The following is a 17,922-nucleotide window of genomic DNA, read 5'->3' on the forward strand; positions in this document are numbered from 1 at the left end:
CGACGATGAAGCTCGATGTTGCTAAGTATGTGGCCAAGTGTGTAACATGTGCTAGGGTTAAGGCACAACATCAGAAACCGTATGGGAGTTTAGAACCTTTACATGTACCCATGGGTAAATGGGAAGACATAACCATGGATTTTGTGACTAAACTGCCCAGAACAAGGAACGGTCACGACATGATTTGGGTGGTCGTTGATCGCTTCACTAAGAGTGCACATTTCATAACAGCCAACGAGAAATGGTCTATGGATAAACTTACGAATTCTTACGTGAAGGAAATTGTGAGACTTCACGGTGTTCCGTTAACGATTGTATCCGATCGTGACAACCGTTTAACCTCAAGGTTTTGGAGGAGTCTACAAGAGGAATTGGGTACCAAGTTGTGTTTGAGTACAACTTACCATCCGCAAACCGATGGTCAGAGCGAACAAACAATTCAAACATTGGAGGATATGCTGAGAGCATGTACCCTGGAATTCAAAGGTAACTGGGATGAACACTTACCTCTAGTAGAATTTCCTATAATAATAAGTTTCCACTCGAGCATCAAGATGGCACCTTATCATGCTTTGTATGGGGAACAGTGTCGAACGCCGTCATGTTGGCTGGAAGCTGGGGAAAAGCAGTTTATGGGACCTAAAATAGTCCATCAGACTGCTGAAAAGTTGAAAGTTATTAGGGAAAGGATGTTAGCAGCTCAAGATCGACAAAAGAGTTATGCTGACAAGAAAAGACAACCGATATCATTCGGAGTTGGAGATTCGGTTTTACTTAAAGTCTCGCCGTGGAAGGGACTTATAAGATCTGGTAAAAGGGGAAAATTGAGTCCAAGGTTTATTGGACCATTTAAAGTTCTTCAGAGGATCGGGAATCAAGCTTACAAGCTAGAATTACCGGAAGAACATGAGAGTATTCATAATACCTTTCATGTGTGTTATTTGAGAAAGTTCACGGGAGATGTGCCCGACATAATTCCCATTTCTGAATTAAGGTTGGATGAAAACAAGAGGTTAATTGAATAACCTGAGGCAATCGTTGACCGTAAGACTAAGAAGATGTGACGTAAGATGGTCGATTTAGTGCTTGTGCGTTGGAAACATATGAATGGACCAAATCTCACCTGGGAAACGGAGAGTGACATGATGAGTCGCTACCCGCAGTTGTTTGTTGATGTGTGATTCCGGGGACGGAATCATCCTAAGGGGGAGATAATTGTAACGCCCGTGTTTCTAGGCTAGGCATTAATATTGACGTGATAGTCTAGGTTAACCTTTGTAACTCATTTAGAAGAAATGAAAAGGAATTATGTGAATATTATGTGTTTTATGCTTAATTATTAGGGTTTAATTAATTAAGAATAAAAATGAGCGTCGAAAATAAATATTAGATAAAGCCGATATCTATTAAGAAAGTTGTAGTAGTCGTGACAAGGATTACGGATATATAAAGAATACCGAAATCCGAGTTATAACGAAGAAGTTATTGATGGGTTTTGAGCATTCTAACACTTCCTAAGTGTACATGCAACCCTAATAACCTTGGATCTATGTTTGTCTTGTTGTTGATTATGATCCTTGAAACCTTGTGAGCCTAGCACCCCAAGTGTGATGCCTCAAATGCTTCACACAACACCAAATGCAAAGGAGTAAACTTTGAGAGAATCTTACACTTGCAAAATCGGCTCTAGCCCTCTTGTTTCTTAGTGTCGCCGGTTTTGGTGGAGAACATGTTGCTTATATAGTGTGTCACATCTAGGGTTACACCATGTAAACCGTAATGTGGCATGACTCTTCATTTCCATGACCCATGGGTTTGTAACTCCCATGGAACCTCCATTGAGCATTCAATGGGTTTAACCCAACTTGATTATCCATGGAGCCTTTTAGCCCACTATACAAGTTATGGATGATTTACATGATCAACCCATATATTTAATTAGTCATCTTTTGATCACTTAATTAATCCTAGATTAATTCTTGATCAATACTAATTAAATAATACTATTAATATATTAGAACTTATAATATATTAATAAACCACAAGTGTTATTTCTCTCATTTAGTCTATCCAAATGCATGATGCCATGCAACCCAAATGGACCATGCCGGGTCGGGTCAAGTACATACCAGAAATAGTTATGGACTTAGACACCTTATCCAACAGTCTCCCACTTGGATAAGTCTAATAACTATAATTGCAAGTATGACTTCAGGAACCGATCAGCAATCGTAGCTCTTTTCAAGGTTTCTCGGAACTGAGAAGATGATGATACGCCATTTCAGATAAGTGATCATATAATCCTCTGTTCTAGATATCAGCCGGACAAATACATGGAACAGTGTCTTACTTTGTGTCCAGCAGTTTGTTTCCCGATTTCCGATTTGTTTGACATAGAACTCAATTGAACACATCAACTTAGTTCTGACCGGGCCCGGTACATAGGTCAAAACAAAATCATCGAGGGGCCCAGATATCAGCTTCTAATCCAAGAAGGAACAGATAAACTTCGACTCATATGTTTGTTCTAGGTCAATACATGGAACAGTGCCTTCTCTTCGGATCTGCTGCCACCTGGTACATTGCCTTCTCTTCGGATCTGCTGCATGGAACAGTGCCTTCTCTTCGGATCTGCTGCCACCTGGTAGCTTCTCAGCCGTTGGATCAGAAGTCTCGTACCTATAAATAGAAGGGTGCGAGACCTCCCAGGTATATTTTGGAAACTTGTCATTTTACACCCTTAAACCCATATTTCTTTCATTCCAACTTCCCCCAAAGCCCCGGTATTATACCAAACACCCGAAATACGCCCCGAAGTGCCCGAGAAGCCCGAGAAATTTATCTTTTCGGTTTTGAAGCCCGACCCTCGCAGAGCCCGGTTTTATTAGAAACGATCGTTTTAGGAAACGAAGTGCTACCCGATTATCATTAAATATAGTGAGTGTGTAGTTACTTTCACCTTACACATAGATATTAAGTATTTTATATAAAATACGTGCTGTGTGAATGTATATTGTTTGTTAATTTGAGATGGATGTTGAAGGAATGATTTATACAGGTTTTTAAATAATTTAAACTGTATATGTATTTTTATCTTCAAAAATGTTGGGTAAAACATGGGTAGATGAAATAGTGGGTGTGTGATGAAAGGTGAGTTGGATAAATGAGATGATCAGTGATATAGATCATGAGTTGAGGGTGAGTGGTGAAATATGAGAGAATCACTTACGCAAACGTGGCCCCCGTCATTCAGCAGAGTATGAATGACAACCATGGACTATTCTAGATGATCTGTGGAACACTAGCAGGCTCGCAACCTGTAAGTGTGTGAACTATATGTTCATCAGCTGTACTCTAAAAACCCATTGACATGTATTGCAGGGGGGATTCCCGTGAATAATACTGTCGATAAATAAGAGCTATGGACTTAGCACATGTTGTATAAACCCTGGCAGCTATGGACTTAGTGCCTGTTGTATAAACCCTGGCGACGATGTGACTTCGTGCCTATTCCTTAGGATGAATCCTTACGAATGAGTGATAGATGAATCTTAGGGTAAATCCTTAAGAAATAAATAAGATAATGGGGTTGGGGTAATTTGGTTGATTGTTGATGTTTAAGCATAATAAATTTATTTATTATGGGTTGAAAACCCTATATGCTCACCAGGATTCCAAGCCTGACCCACTCAACTTTTTATTATTACAGGTAGTGTCGTAGTGGACCCCGGGCATAGTTGGAGGATGATGAGTGATTTTTGGATTATAGGCCAGTAGTTGTAAATATGTAACATCCCAAAAATACAACCCAAAAATTTTCATTTGAAAACTTTACTAAACCATGATATGAAATATTAAAAGATAAATCCATGGATCATGCGTCTCAAAATGTCATAATAAATTTATCTAGTCAACTGATGTCAAAACATATCAAAATATCCGAATAAAACTCCCAGGATAAACTGAAGCTGTGGTGTGTGCCATACCATCATCCCGAGCTCTTCCCCTTACTAGCGGAAGTACCTGAAACCAAAAACTGAAACTGTAAGCACAAAGCTTAGTGAGATCCCCCAAACTACCACATACCATACAATAACATATAAAGCAACTACTGGGCCTTGCCCACTGCATCGGACCGAAGTCCGGAAACTGCATCGGACCGTAGTCCGGAACTAACCAGGGCCTTGCCCTCTGCATCGGACCAAAGTCCGGAAACTGCATCGGACCGAAGTCTAGAACTAACCAGGGCCTTGCCCTCTGCATCGGACCGAAGTCTGGAACTGACTGAACATAGCATAGCATAATCATAACTACTAGCATAAACACATATACTGCATACTGCATCAGACCGAAGTCCGGAACACATAACACAAAGACATGCTTGAATCACAAAGACATCAAGCACACAGAACACTGCATCAGACCGAAGTCCGGAACTACTGCTAACTAAACGGGTTGGCATTGTGGCCGTAGACCTGTTCCTACTGGAAAGGAAACTCACCTCGTAACGCTGGCTGCTGAGGTTCTAAATCTGAGACTGTCTGACTGCTGCTCCGGAACTCCCCTGCTACAAATCCCATAAACACTAAATCAAATACTGATAACTAATCTCAGGGTAAAATGACTATTTTGCCCCTGTTCAAAGTCAACTTCCTGGTCAAAGTCAACTTCCTGGTTGACTCTACTCACCGAGTCCTACTATGAACTCGCCGAGTTCCCGGACTCACACTTCTCTAACTCGCGACTCGACTCGCCGAGTCGGGACGTAGACACGCCGAGTCCCTCTACTTCCTGATCCTTGTTCTAACTCACTGAGTCCTCTTCCACTCGCTGATTCAACTCACAACTCTAAACTCGGAGAAATCGGGAGTTTGCGCTCCGACTCGCCGAGTCCAAGAACAACTCGTCGAGTCCTATGCATGTCCTCACTAAACAGTTGATTCTAATCGATTCCAGTGCATCCAATTCATAGATCTAAGCTTCTAGGGCCGATATAACACGTAAAGTTGCCAACTTTACGTTCATGCATAGAGGTATGAAGCTAAAACACCAAAATAAGCTAGAAATAGGAACCTAAGGTTTGGAACAAGGCCTTGCTTTGCATAAAGGTAGCTATTTTGAGCTCCTGGGGCTCAATGATGTCCAGATCTATAGCTCACTACCCTAAGGGAGCTCCAATCTCGAGTTTGGACCTTGAAATGTCCCAAAAGTGGCAAAACAAGCATATATGAAGATCTACTAGGAAAATGAACAAGGTAGAGGCTTTATTACCAGATGAAGTAGCAAATGGAAGCTAGCTTCTGGATCTCCTTCTTCTCCTTTGCAACTTCTCTCTTTCCTTCTCTTCTACACTTCCAAGAATACACCAAAACACTCAAAATCAAGAAGGAATCACTCAAGCTCACCAATAGAGGGCTAGGGTTTTGAGAGGGAAACACTCTAAGGGTGCTGGAGGCCGGGATGGGGGCTATAAGGACGTTTAAATAGGGTACAAACCCTGAGGATTAGGGTTTCCTCCAGACTGGCCTACTCGTCGAGTCCAGGCGCGGACTCGTCGAGTAGATCACTTAAAACCCGCGTCCAATCTGGCATCTACTCGACAAGTTAGGGCTACTACTCGCCAAGTAGCTCTTTATAAAAGACATTTAATAAATTAATACGTACCAGGAACGGGGCGTTACAATTCTCCCCCACTTATCTTAGACTTCGTCCTCGAAGTCTGCTGTCTCTGGAAACAACTCTGGGTAGTGCTCCCTCATCTCTTCCTCGGGCTCCCACGTCCACTCCGAACCCTTGCGGTGCTGCCACTGCACCTTAACTAACTCTACTGCCTTGTTCCTCAGCTCTTTCACCTTGCGATCTAGAATCACCACTGGTCTCTCGATATAGTTCAGGCTATTGTCAACCTGAATGTCCTCCAGGGGTACTACTGCTGAATCATCCACTAAGCACTTTCGCAACTGAGAAACATGGAACGTGCTGTGGATCTGGATGAGCTCTGCTGGAAGATCTAACCGATAAGCAACCCGACCCACCCGCGGCAAAACCCTAAACGGATCAATGAATCTGGGGCGCAGCTTGCCCCTCTTCCGAAATCTGATAACACCCTTCCAGGGTGACACTTTCAAGAGGACCATATCGCCCACCTGAAACTCCAAGTCCGAACGCATCCTGTCGGCGTAACTCTTCTGCCGACTCTGCGCAGTCTGCAGTCTGCTACGGACCTGCTGGATCAACTCTGTGGTCTTGAGCACCACCTCAGTGCTCCCGATGACCCTTTGACCGACCTCGCCCCAACAAATCGGGTTCCTACACTTCCTCCCGTAAAGCATCTCGAAAGGAGGGCGGTCAATACTAGCGTGGTAACTGTTGTTATACGAAAATTACGCTAATGGAAGATACGTATCCCAACTGCCACCAAATCTAGAACACATGCCCGCAACATGTCCTCGAGAGTCTGAATCGTCCTCTCTCTCTGCCCGTCCGTCTGAGGGTGGAAAGCGGTGCTGAAGTGAAGACGAGTCCCAATCTTGTCATGAAACCGCTTCCAAAACCTGGAAGTGAACCGGACGTCTCGATCTGATACTACTGATACAGGCACTCCATGCCGTGCCACTACCTCGCGCACATAAATATCGGATAGCTTCTCGGCCGATATGCTCTCCTGTATCGGTATGAAATGCACGCTCTTGGTCAGCCGATCCACTATGACCCAAATAGAATCAACTCCACGTGCGGTCCTGGGAAGCTTAGTGATGAAATCCATAGTGATATCCTCCTATTTCCACACGGGAATGTCTAACGGTTGCATCTTGCCGTGGGGTCTCTGATGCTCCGCCTTGACCTTCCTGCAGGTCAGGCATCTCTCCATGTACCAAGCTACGTCCCGCTTCATGTAGGGCCACCAATAGTCGGGTCGAAGATCTCTGTACATCTTCGTTGCCCCTGGGTGAATGGAGAACCGAGACTTGTGAGCCTCGTCCATCAACACCTGTCGTACTCCGCCCCAGTACGGTACCCATATTCTCCCATGAAGGGTCAACAATCCTCGACTGTCATAGTCAAAGGAAGCTACTCGGCCCACAATCCTCTCACACTTCTGCCTCTCCTCCTTCAGGCCCTCAACCTGTGCCTCTCTGATCTGCTCCAACAATGGAGTAATCACTGTCATCCTCAGACATACATCCCTGATCGGGGCTGCTACCGCCTTGCGGCTCAGGGCGTCGGCCACTACGTTGGCCTTGCCCGGATGATAAAGGATCTCACAGTCATAATCCTTTACCACGTCTAACCATCGGCGCTGCCTCATGTTCAGATTCGACTGATCCATGAGGTACCTCAAACTCTTGTGATCCGTGTAAATGATACAGCGGACCCCATAGAGGTAATGTCTCCAAATCTTGAGGGCAAACACCACTGCCCCCAGCTCTAAATAGTGCGTCGGATAGTTAGCCTCGTGAGGCTTCAACTGTCTAGAGGTATAAGCTATCACATGCTCTCGCTGCATCAACACTGCTCCCATACTTGTGATCGAAGCATCACAGTAAACTACAAAATCCTCTACTCCCTCTGGCAGGGTAAGAATCGGTGCCTCGCACAATCTCTGTCTGAGGGTCTCAAATGCTGCCTGCTGCTCAGGCCCCCAGCGGAACACCACCGACTTCTTGGTCAGTCGGGTGAGTGGAACTGCTATCTTGGAGAAATCCTGGATGAATCTCCTATAGTACCCTGCCAATCCTAGGAAGCTCCGAATCTCAAATGGAGACCTCGGGACCTCCCACTGCATCACGGCCTCTATCTTGGCCGGATCTACTAGTATACCCTTCTGGTTGACGAGGTGTCCAAGGAACTGTACCTCTCGCAACCAGAACTCGCACTTGGAGAACTTTGCGAACAGTTTCTCCCTCCTCAGTGTCTCTAGCACCTCCTTCAGGTGCTCCTCGTGCTGCTCCTGAGTCTTGGAATAAACCAAGATGTCATCAATGAACACTATCACTGACCGATCCAGCATCGGTCTGCATACGCGATTCATGAGATCCATGAATGCGGCTGGAGCGTTGGTGAGCCCGAACGGCATCACCACAAACTCATAATGACCATAGCGGGTCCTAAAAGCGGTCTTCTGCACATCCTCATCCCTGACCCGCATCTGGTGATACCCTGACCGCAGATCAATCTTGGAGAACCAAGATGCTCCCTGAAGCTGGTCAAACAAGTCATCTATCCTCGGGAGTGGGTAACGGTTCTTCACCGTTACCTTATTCAGCTCCCGGTAATCTATGCACATACGGTGCGACCCATCCTTCTTCCTTACGAATAGGATCGGGGCTCCCCATGGTGAACTACTCGGCCTGATGAAACCCTTGTCTAACAGCTCCTGCAGCTGTGTAGACAACTCCTGCATCTCTAGAGGAGCCAACCGATACGGTGCCTTGGCTATCGGAGCCGCACCAGGAACCAGATCAATCCGAAACTCGACCTGTCTCTCCGGAGGTATTCTAGGAAAATCCTCTGGGAATACGTCCGGGTACTCTCGTACTACTGGCACATCGTCAACTGTCGCCTTACCCTTCTCCCGGGCATCTATGACATAGGCGACGTACCCTGCGCAACCCTGCTGAACGTAGCGCCTCGCTCTCGCCGCTGAACACAGAATCGGTCCGCGCTGTGGCCTCTCGCCCTGAATCACTAACTCTCCCCCACTAGGAGTGTGAACCGTCACTAACTGCAGTTCACAATCAATCACTGCCCCATTGGAGCTCAGCCAATCCATACTCACTATAACCTTATTCCCTCGCAGGGGAATGGGAACCAAGTCCACTGAAAACTGTTTATCAAATAACTGCAGCGAACACACCCTATGTACTCTCGCGACCCGGACGGTCCTGTCATCAGCTATCTCAACCTCAAGTGGGCAATCCAGCTCCCCCGGAGCTCTGCTAAACCTCTTGCTAAGCGCAAGGGAAACAAATGATCGGGTAGCCCCCGAGTCAAACAATACTGTAGCTGAAATGCCGTTCACTAAGAACGACCCTATACGAAAACATATAACCATGAGAAACAATCAATATCAATAAAGAGATAAGAGGAAAATACATACCCGTCACCACATCAGGAGTCGCTCGCGCCTCCTCTGCTGTCATCTGAAAAGCTCTACTCTTCGCCACTGGCGCCTCACCCCGGCCCTGACGGCCGTCTGTAATCCTCAAAGTAGTAGGGGCAGGTACTGCCACCTTCCCTGCTGCTGCTAAACTCGGGCACTGGGACTTTTTATGTCCCCTCTGATTGCAATGGAAGCAAATCAGATCAGTTGCTGTGGTGGTGGTGGTGGTAGCTGTACAATCTCTACTCATATGCCCGGTCCGGCTGCACTTATAGCAACCGGCACTACCTGCCTTGCACACCCCATCATGCAATCTCCCACACTTGCCACACCGACTTTGGCTCTGCTGTCCTCTAGATCTGTGATCTGATACCTTGGGCTTTTTGCCCGAACTCCCTGTGCCAGATGCCGCCTCTGGCTTCCTCTTCTTCTCCATCTCTAAATCTATATCTCTCCTACGAGCCCTCGCAATCATATCATCCAGCGTTTTACAGCTGGACCGGCTCACAAACTGGTGGATATCACTCCGCAACATCTCATGATAACGGGCCTTCTTCATTTCATCATCAGCTGCGTACTGAGGAACGAGAAGAGCCCTCTCCCTGAACTTGGCGGTAATCTCCGCCACTGTCTCTGTAGTCTGGGTGAGATCCTGAAACTCCCTGGCTAACTGCTGCACCTCAATAACCGGTGCAAACTCGGCTCTGAACCTGGTAGTAAAATCAGCCCAAGTCATCGCATCAAGTGCTGCGTCATCCCCGATGACATGTCCGATCTCCTCCCACCAATCTCCTGCCCTGTCCTTCAGAAGACAGGATGCTAGTCTGACCTTGTCCCCCTCGGGACATCTGCTGGTGCGGAACGCATTGGCGACATCCGCCAACCACCTGGTACTCGCAATGGGATCCCGCGCCCCATGGTAGTCTGGAGCTCCACAAGCCCGGAACTCCCTGAAGGTGAGTGTGCGCGACCCCATCATGGCCGCCACCTCAGCACGGAAGGTGCTCAACCTCTCGTCCATCAGCTCTAAAATACCCTCCTTGATCGAACCGAAGATCACAGGAGTCTGCTCAAGTATGGTGCGAGTAACCTCTGAAGAGAGGAACTCCCTGGTCTGCTCATCTAGATGCTCGGCCCCCGAGCCTGATCCTGATCCCTCGCCGGCTCCTGAACTGCCGACTGCTGGCCTAGGGCGTAAAACCACCATTCTGAAAACACATCATGGCAAACGTCAGAAACACTGATATGTCTCGGGGGATCGCTACTACTACAAGTTTCCTGGTCTCATCTCAGCCTTCCTCGATTCAAGTACGGATCCTCTGCTTTCAGTAGTACGGGCCCATACTACCTTCCACATCTATCCGTACTTTCTTCAAGAACTGCCTTGACTCCACCAAGTCACTTCTACTGCTACCGATCTCTGCTACTCTCATCCTAGGCTTGCCCTAGGGAAATCTATGACTCCACCCAATCCAGTCCTCAGCTGCTGAAGGCCTCCTTGTAATGCCAATTAGCCATCACCTGAATACCATCACATGTGACGAGGCTCAGATAATCCTTCGAGTAAAAGACTCGTCCCTACAACGGTTAGACTCAAACGAGAGCTGCGCAATATGGCCAAATCCAGCACTCTGAGATTATTCAACCGTGATCACATGTGACGTGACGTATTCATCTAGTGGCTAACTCCCATCACTCCGAGTCCTACAAAGCACGAAGCAAGCAGTATTCGGACACAGGAAACTACTCAAGCAAATCTATCCTCATAACGAGAAACTGTACTAGCATACAATGCTAAGCTCATACTATCAAGCATAACCTAAACAGGCTATCCTACTACTGTCTACTCAATACTAGCATGCAATTATCAATAAGCTGAAACACATATAACAGGCACATAAGGCATCCTCCTAGATCCTTAGTCCTATTCTAGCATGCTGTTCTATTGAAACTGGAACTGATAATTACAACATAAACTTGTATGGGTAATTTGGGAGTACTTACTTGAGCTCGACAGATCGCATGCACCACACCCTTTTCCTTTTCTCAAAACTCTTTTCTTTTTAAGTTTCTTTTTCAAAAATTCTTTCGAAAACATTTTTCTTTTGAAAATCTTTTACCATTTCCTTAGTTTGAGTCCAGTCATACCCGAAAGTGTGCCTGAATCCCTCAAACCAAGGATCTGATACCAACTTGTAACATCCCAAAAATACAACCCAAAAATTTTCGTTTGAAAACTTTACTAAACCATAATATCAAATATTAAAAGATAAATCCATGGATCATGCATCTCAAAATGTCATAATAAATTTATCTAGTCAACTGATGTCAAAACATATGAAGATATCCGAATAAAACTCCTAGGATAAACTGAAGCTGTGGTGTGTGCCATGCCATCATCCCGAGCTCTTCCCCTTACTAGCGGAAGTACCTGAAACCAAAAACTGAAACTGTAAGCACAAAGCTTAGTGAGCTCCCCCAAACTACCACATACCATACAATAACATATAAAGCAACTACTGGGCCTTGCCCACTGCATCGGACCGAAGTCCGTAAACTGCATCAGACCGTAGTCCTGAACTAACCAGGGCCTTGCCCTCTGTATCGGACCGAAGTCCGGAAACTGCATCAGACCGAAGTCCGGAACTAACCAGGGACTTGCCCTCTGCATCGGACCAAAGTCCGGAACTGACTGAACATAGCATAGTGTTAGGTGCATTTCATGTACCCATTTTGTAGCTTTATTTCATAAAAGTACATTGCATATAGGCTTAAACTCATGCATTTTGCATGTTTTTCGGGATTTTTCATGAGGCAATTTCATTCAAATACTTTTGTGATATTTCAGGGACTTTTGGAGGTAGGATATTGTTGGAGGAGGTAAATAAAAGTTGCGGACAAAATTTCAGGACTTGCGGAGCACCGAGGAGCAAGATATCAAAGAAATGAAGATTTTGGCTTTACAGAGATTTACACGGCCGTGTAAATGCAAGCCTTGCGTTTACACGGGCCGTGTAAACGTAGATTTCTGCACAGTATATTTTTTGCGTTTACGCGGGCCGTGTAAATGACAGTGTTAATTTACGCGGGCCGTGTAAACGTAAATGCGGGTTTTTAAGCAGTTTTTCACCATTTTTAAAGGGGGGAACCGACTTTTTACTTTGGGGGGTCGACTTTTGGGCAAAGAGAAGGCGATTTTCAGAGCTTTTGGAAGTAGATTAACACTTGGGAACATTTGATTTCATTTTGTAAGAACTTTAATTTCATTTTCTAGATTTGTGATCTTGTTCTAGCCATGATTGGCTAGAACCCTAGATTCTCCAACTTTATGTCTTGACTTCTAGTTGTGATTTCAATCATATGACTTGATGTTTTCTTTCAATTTTCTATCTAGTGAATTTGATTTTGTTTCAATCGAATGTTTGATTCTAATTGTGATTCTTATTGGCCATTTGAATTAGGGTTAGATCATTCAAGTTATCTAATTGCAAAATCCGTAATTGTTTTGTAAATTGGACTAGGTAACAAGCACTAAACTGATTTCTATTGAATGAATTTAGTGTAAATCTTATTCACACATTCTTATGCTCCCGAGCTTATGAGGAGTATTGAGTGTTGTTGGGAACATTCACATAAAGTTTAATGCAATCTTTCAACCTAATTCTAAGAGTTTGTTTAGATTAGATTGGTAAGGTTAGGATTAATCAAAGAGCTTGTTTTGGTTAATTATTGTGGTGAATGGGAAGTGTTAGAGCTTGTTAACACTTTCAAGTACCAACTTAGATAGAATTAAACAAATATCTTGTCATCCATGGAATCACATTGCTAATTTGTCTTGCATAGAGTTGGAGTACTTACAAATCTTGAACTTATTTCACTTAATCAATTGCTTACTCATTAAATTAGCTCTTATTTGAATCATTGCATTTAAATCCCCCTCTTTTGTGATCATATTGTACCTTGCGCAAAAAGGTATAAGCATTTGTCCCGTGTCTCTGTGGATCGACCCTACTTACCTTGTACTACGTTTTTAGTGCATAGTAGTAGTGTTTAAGGAGTCATTTGTACCCTTTATTTGTTGGGTTTGACACGCCTAACAATAGCATAATCATAACTACTAGCATAAACACATATACTGCATACTGCATCAGACCGAAGTCCGGAACACATAACACAAAGACATGCTTGTATCACAAAGACATCAAGCACACTGAACTACTGCATCAGACCGAAGTCCGGAACTACTGCTAACTAAACGGGTCGGCATTGTGGCCGTAGACCCGTTCCTACTGGAAAGGAAACTCACCTCGTAACGCTGGCTGCTGAGGTGCTAAATCTGAGACTGTCTGACTGCTGCTCCGGAACTCCCCGGCTACAAATCCCATAAACACTAAATCAAATACTGATAACTAATCTCAGGGTAAAATGACTATTTTACCCCTGGTCAAAGTCAACTTCCTGGTCAAAGTCAACTTCCTGGTTGACTCTACTCGCAGAGTCCTACTATGAACTCGCTGAGTTCCCGGACTCACACTTCTCTAACTCGTGACTCGACTCGCCGAGTCGGGACGTAGACTCACCGAGTCCCTCTACTTCTTGATCCTTGTTCTAACTCACTGAGTCCTCTTCCACTCGTTGATTCAACTCACAACTCTAAACTCGGAGAAATCGGGAGTTTGCGCTCTGACTCGCCGAGTCCAAGAACAACTCGTCGAGTCCTATGCATGTCCTCACTAAACAGTTGATTCTAATCGATTCCAGTGCATCCAATTCATAGATCTGAGCTTCTAGGGCCGATATAACACGTAAAGTTGCCAACTTTACGTTCATGCATAGAGGTATGAAGCTAAAACACCAAAATAAGCTAGAAATGGGAACCTAGGGTTTGGAACAAGGCCTTGCTTTGCATAAAGGTAGCTACTTTGAGCTCCTGGGGCTCAATGATGTCCAGATCTATAGCTCACTACCCTAAGGGAGCTCCAATCTCGAGTTTGGACCTTGAAATGTCCCAAAAGTGGCAAAACAAGCATATATGAATATCTACTAGGAAAATGAACAAGGTAGAGGCTTTATTACCAGATGAAGTAGCAAATGGAAGCTAGCTTCTGGATCTCCTTCTTCTCCTTTGCAACTTCTCTCTTTCCTTCTCTTCTACACTTCCAAGAATACACCAAAACACTCAAAATCAAGAAGGAATCACTCAAGCTCACCAATGGAGGGCTAGGGTTTTGAGGGGGAAACACTCTAAGGGTGCTGGAGGCCGGGATGGGGGCTATAAGGACGTTCAAATAGGGTACAAACCCTGAGGATTAGGGTTTCCTCCAGACTGGCCTACTCGTCGAGTCCAGGCACGAACTCGCCGATTAGATCACATAAAACCCGCGTCCAATCTGGCATCTACTCGACGAGTTAGGGCTACTACTCGCCGGGTAGCTCTTTATAAAAGTCATTTAATAAATTAATACGTACCAGGAACGGGACGTTACAAAATAACTGTTGTAAGGCTTATAATGTCTTGTTTATGCTTTTGATCTGTATCGGAACATGACATCCCGAGGTTTTGATATGTAATGAAAATATATATTTCTTAAAGAACGGTTTTGATAAATTTTTATCATGTTTTGTTTTGGGAACAAATTCCGCAACATCTTTTAAAAGGATTACTCTGATTTTATTTTAAAAAGCATAAAATAAATCTGTCTTTTCTGGCCGAGAAATTAGGGGATGTCACAGTCTAAGGGGCCCCTTGATGCTTATATCTTATGGATATGAAGTTTGGAGGATGTTTGAGTCCATGCTAGAGAACTAAACTCCTTTCTCTTCATAAATGACCTAGTTTGAGATCAAGTTTTGTATTGGTCATACAAGACCTTAAAGCATCGATTTTTATGATCCTAGGAGTGTTAGGAAGCCTCCTGGAAAAGATGAATTAGTGGCTTAATGGATTAAAAAGTTTTTGGATCAAAATGGAACTCAGACGGATCTCACGACATGAGGAGATGCATGTCACATCATGTGGGTTGTAAGGCTCGACTATTTTGTCCTGTAGTGGCTCACGACATGAGCCATATATGGTCATGTCGTGAGGACGGTTGGCTGTTGAGTTTCGTTGACCGTTGACTTTTTGACCAAGTTTGACTTTGGGTCAAACTTGAGGATTGTGGGCTAGTGATTGAGATCTTACCTGGTTTCTGGTGATTAGCGGATTTGTGGGCGTAAGCAATGCTTAAAAAGGGTCGTATCGTAGTGTTTTATAATTATTCGATTCAGGTGAGTTTTCCTCACTATACTTGGGGGTCGAAGACACCAAGGCCGGCCGATTGGATTGATATCCTGCATATATTGATTGATGATATGCCGAGAATGTGGTAGATCTGTATGATTATATGATAGTTGTTGATATGCGTTAGATTGGTAGATCTGTAGGACTACCTGTGATTATTGACTGTTTGATTATCTGTAAGTTGAATATGTTTATTATCTGTTATATGTCGACATGTTATGTTGGGGTTGAGGCTTTACTACTTTGTGCATGAGCCAATAGATCGGGTGTATTCCAATCCGATGACTCAGTGGACCCGTTGTATATTGACATTCCAGTCTGATGACTGATTGGGCCAGGGGTATTCCAGTCCGATGACTGAGTGGACCCGTTGTATGTTGACATTCCAGTCCGATGACTGATTGGGCCATGGGTATTCCAGTCCGATGACTGATTGGACCCAACATGTAATATTATTCATGTTATGTTGTGTGGTGGTACTTTGGGGGAACTCACTAAGCTTCGTACTTACAGTTTCAGTTTTATGTTTCAGGTACTTCAGATGATCGGGACAAGGCAAAGGCTTGATCGTGCACATCATCCTGGATTCTATGAGATTATGATTTTGGGATACTTTAATTCAATTTTATTACTTTTGGAAACTACGATTTGCAAACGCTTATGATTTTGGATTAGTTTCAAAAATGAAAACTTTTACCGTGATTTTTGGGATGTTACACAGTGCAATAGTATGATATGTTGTGGTATGACATCCATCAGTTTAGAACATAATTTAGAAATTTGTAATTGCTCTCTTTAAAATAATTTATAGAAGCCTAATTTATCTTTAACTTTTTTTAAACGGCAAATCTAATCTACCACTGGTAAACGCCTGATTTATCCGCATCTTGAATTAACTAGTCTTCATATTTTGTTAACATGTAATTTAATATACAAAAACGCTTTTTAATAAGTAAAAACGAACTAAAGAAGCGTTATGGTTGATTAAAAAAATAACAAAAAAAATTCTACTTAGCACTACAATGTTGTGTTTGTTATGTTCTACAAAATAATTGAAAAAAAAAGTTTATACAAGTTCAAAATTTGTGTTTAATGCTTTATAATGAAGTGGTAGATATAATACATTTAAATGGTTTAAAATGTAAATCCATTAATCGAATTTAAGTTACTGTAGCTCAGTAATGCATTTATTTTTCCTGTATTGCCTTTATTTTCATGGATTATTAATGGTTTTGGTACATGTCTTCGATAAAAATAAAAGTTACTATGTCTCTAATTAATTTGTTTTTTTTAAGAGATTTTGGATTGGATCGACTTCTGTTTCTGTATCTTTATCTCGGTTATTTGACTTTGGTATCAAGTAAGAACCGTTTACTATCTCAAACGGTAAAATTGGATGTTTGAATGTATTACTTATAATTTCTTAAAAAAGGTTCAAATGAGAGAGAGATGTGATATGTAGTAGCTGAGCTCGGTCTAAGCCACACACCAAAGATGGTGTGCTCATGGCTGGAGGGAGTGGTGCCACAGAAACCACACTTCTTTCACTGCAACGTAAGCGACACGTCAGTTTTTACCACAAAAGTGTGAGTGATGTCATATTTTTTTAACAATTTAATTTAAATAAAAACTTTAATTTTTTTAAAAAAACATAACAATTCATTACTTAAAAATTAAAATCCATTACATTACATTACTTAAAAAAAAACATAACATGACATTAAAAAAAATCCTAAAAACTTAGAAAAAAAAACTAGAAAACTTAAACCTACAACCTTAAAAAAAAAACACAAATGAAACGATTAAAAACTTTGAAAAAATAACTAGAAATTTTAAATCTATTTATTAACATAACGTTTTTTGAGACCGGCTTTCATTGCCAAAGCAATTTCAAGCTCCTCCCTGGTCATCTGCGATGTGTTCATCTTTAGTATTCTCAAGTCGCTATCATTTTGTTTCTGAAGCTCTCTTTCGGAAGCAATTTGCAAAATTTCTTCCATTCTATCTTTTATATCATTCATATAGGCCCCTATTTCTTTCAACTCATTCGAATCCGACGTTTTGCCTTTGCCTTTGCTTTTTTGCTTTGTCCCTTCCCATTGGACGGGAAAGTGGTGAAACTTGAATGAGTTCATCATCGTTGTGGTTGAAACCAGAACAAGCATCAGATGTAGTGTGGTCGGATTCAAATGTTCTTGAGCGTTTTGAACCACTTTCGATATGCTCGTTGGATGTTTTGCTGTTTTGCCATTTTTTGTTATCTTTCACAAGATTCCAAACTTCAAGAAACTTGAAAGCCTTCTTGTTTTCTTTTTGCCACACTTTCAACGCATTCTACAAAATCACATCATCACTTTCTCCGCTTTTCCATTGACGTTTCATGTTGTTATACAAATCATGAAACAACATGACTTCCTTGTTCATCTTCCCCAATTTCGAGTACACTTAGTGTTTTGAACAATAATCTCCACAATTAATTCCTTTGTGGAACCTATGTCTAACCTGCATCAAAAAACGGTCATGTTTTTGGTCTTTT

The sequence above is a fragment of the Lactuca virosa genome, chromosome 8, assembly GCF_052849685.1.
Source record: "Lactuca virosa cultivar CGN04683 chromosome 8, Lactuca_virosa_CGN04683_v6, whole genome shotgun sequence".
In the NCBI taxonomy this organism is placed as follows: domain Eukaryota; kingdom Viridiplantae; phylum Streptophyta; class Magnoliopsida; order Asterales; family Asteraceae; genus Lactuca; species Lactuca virosa.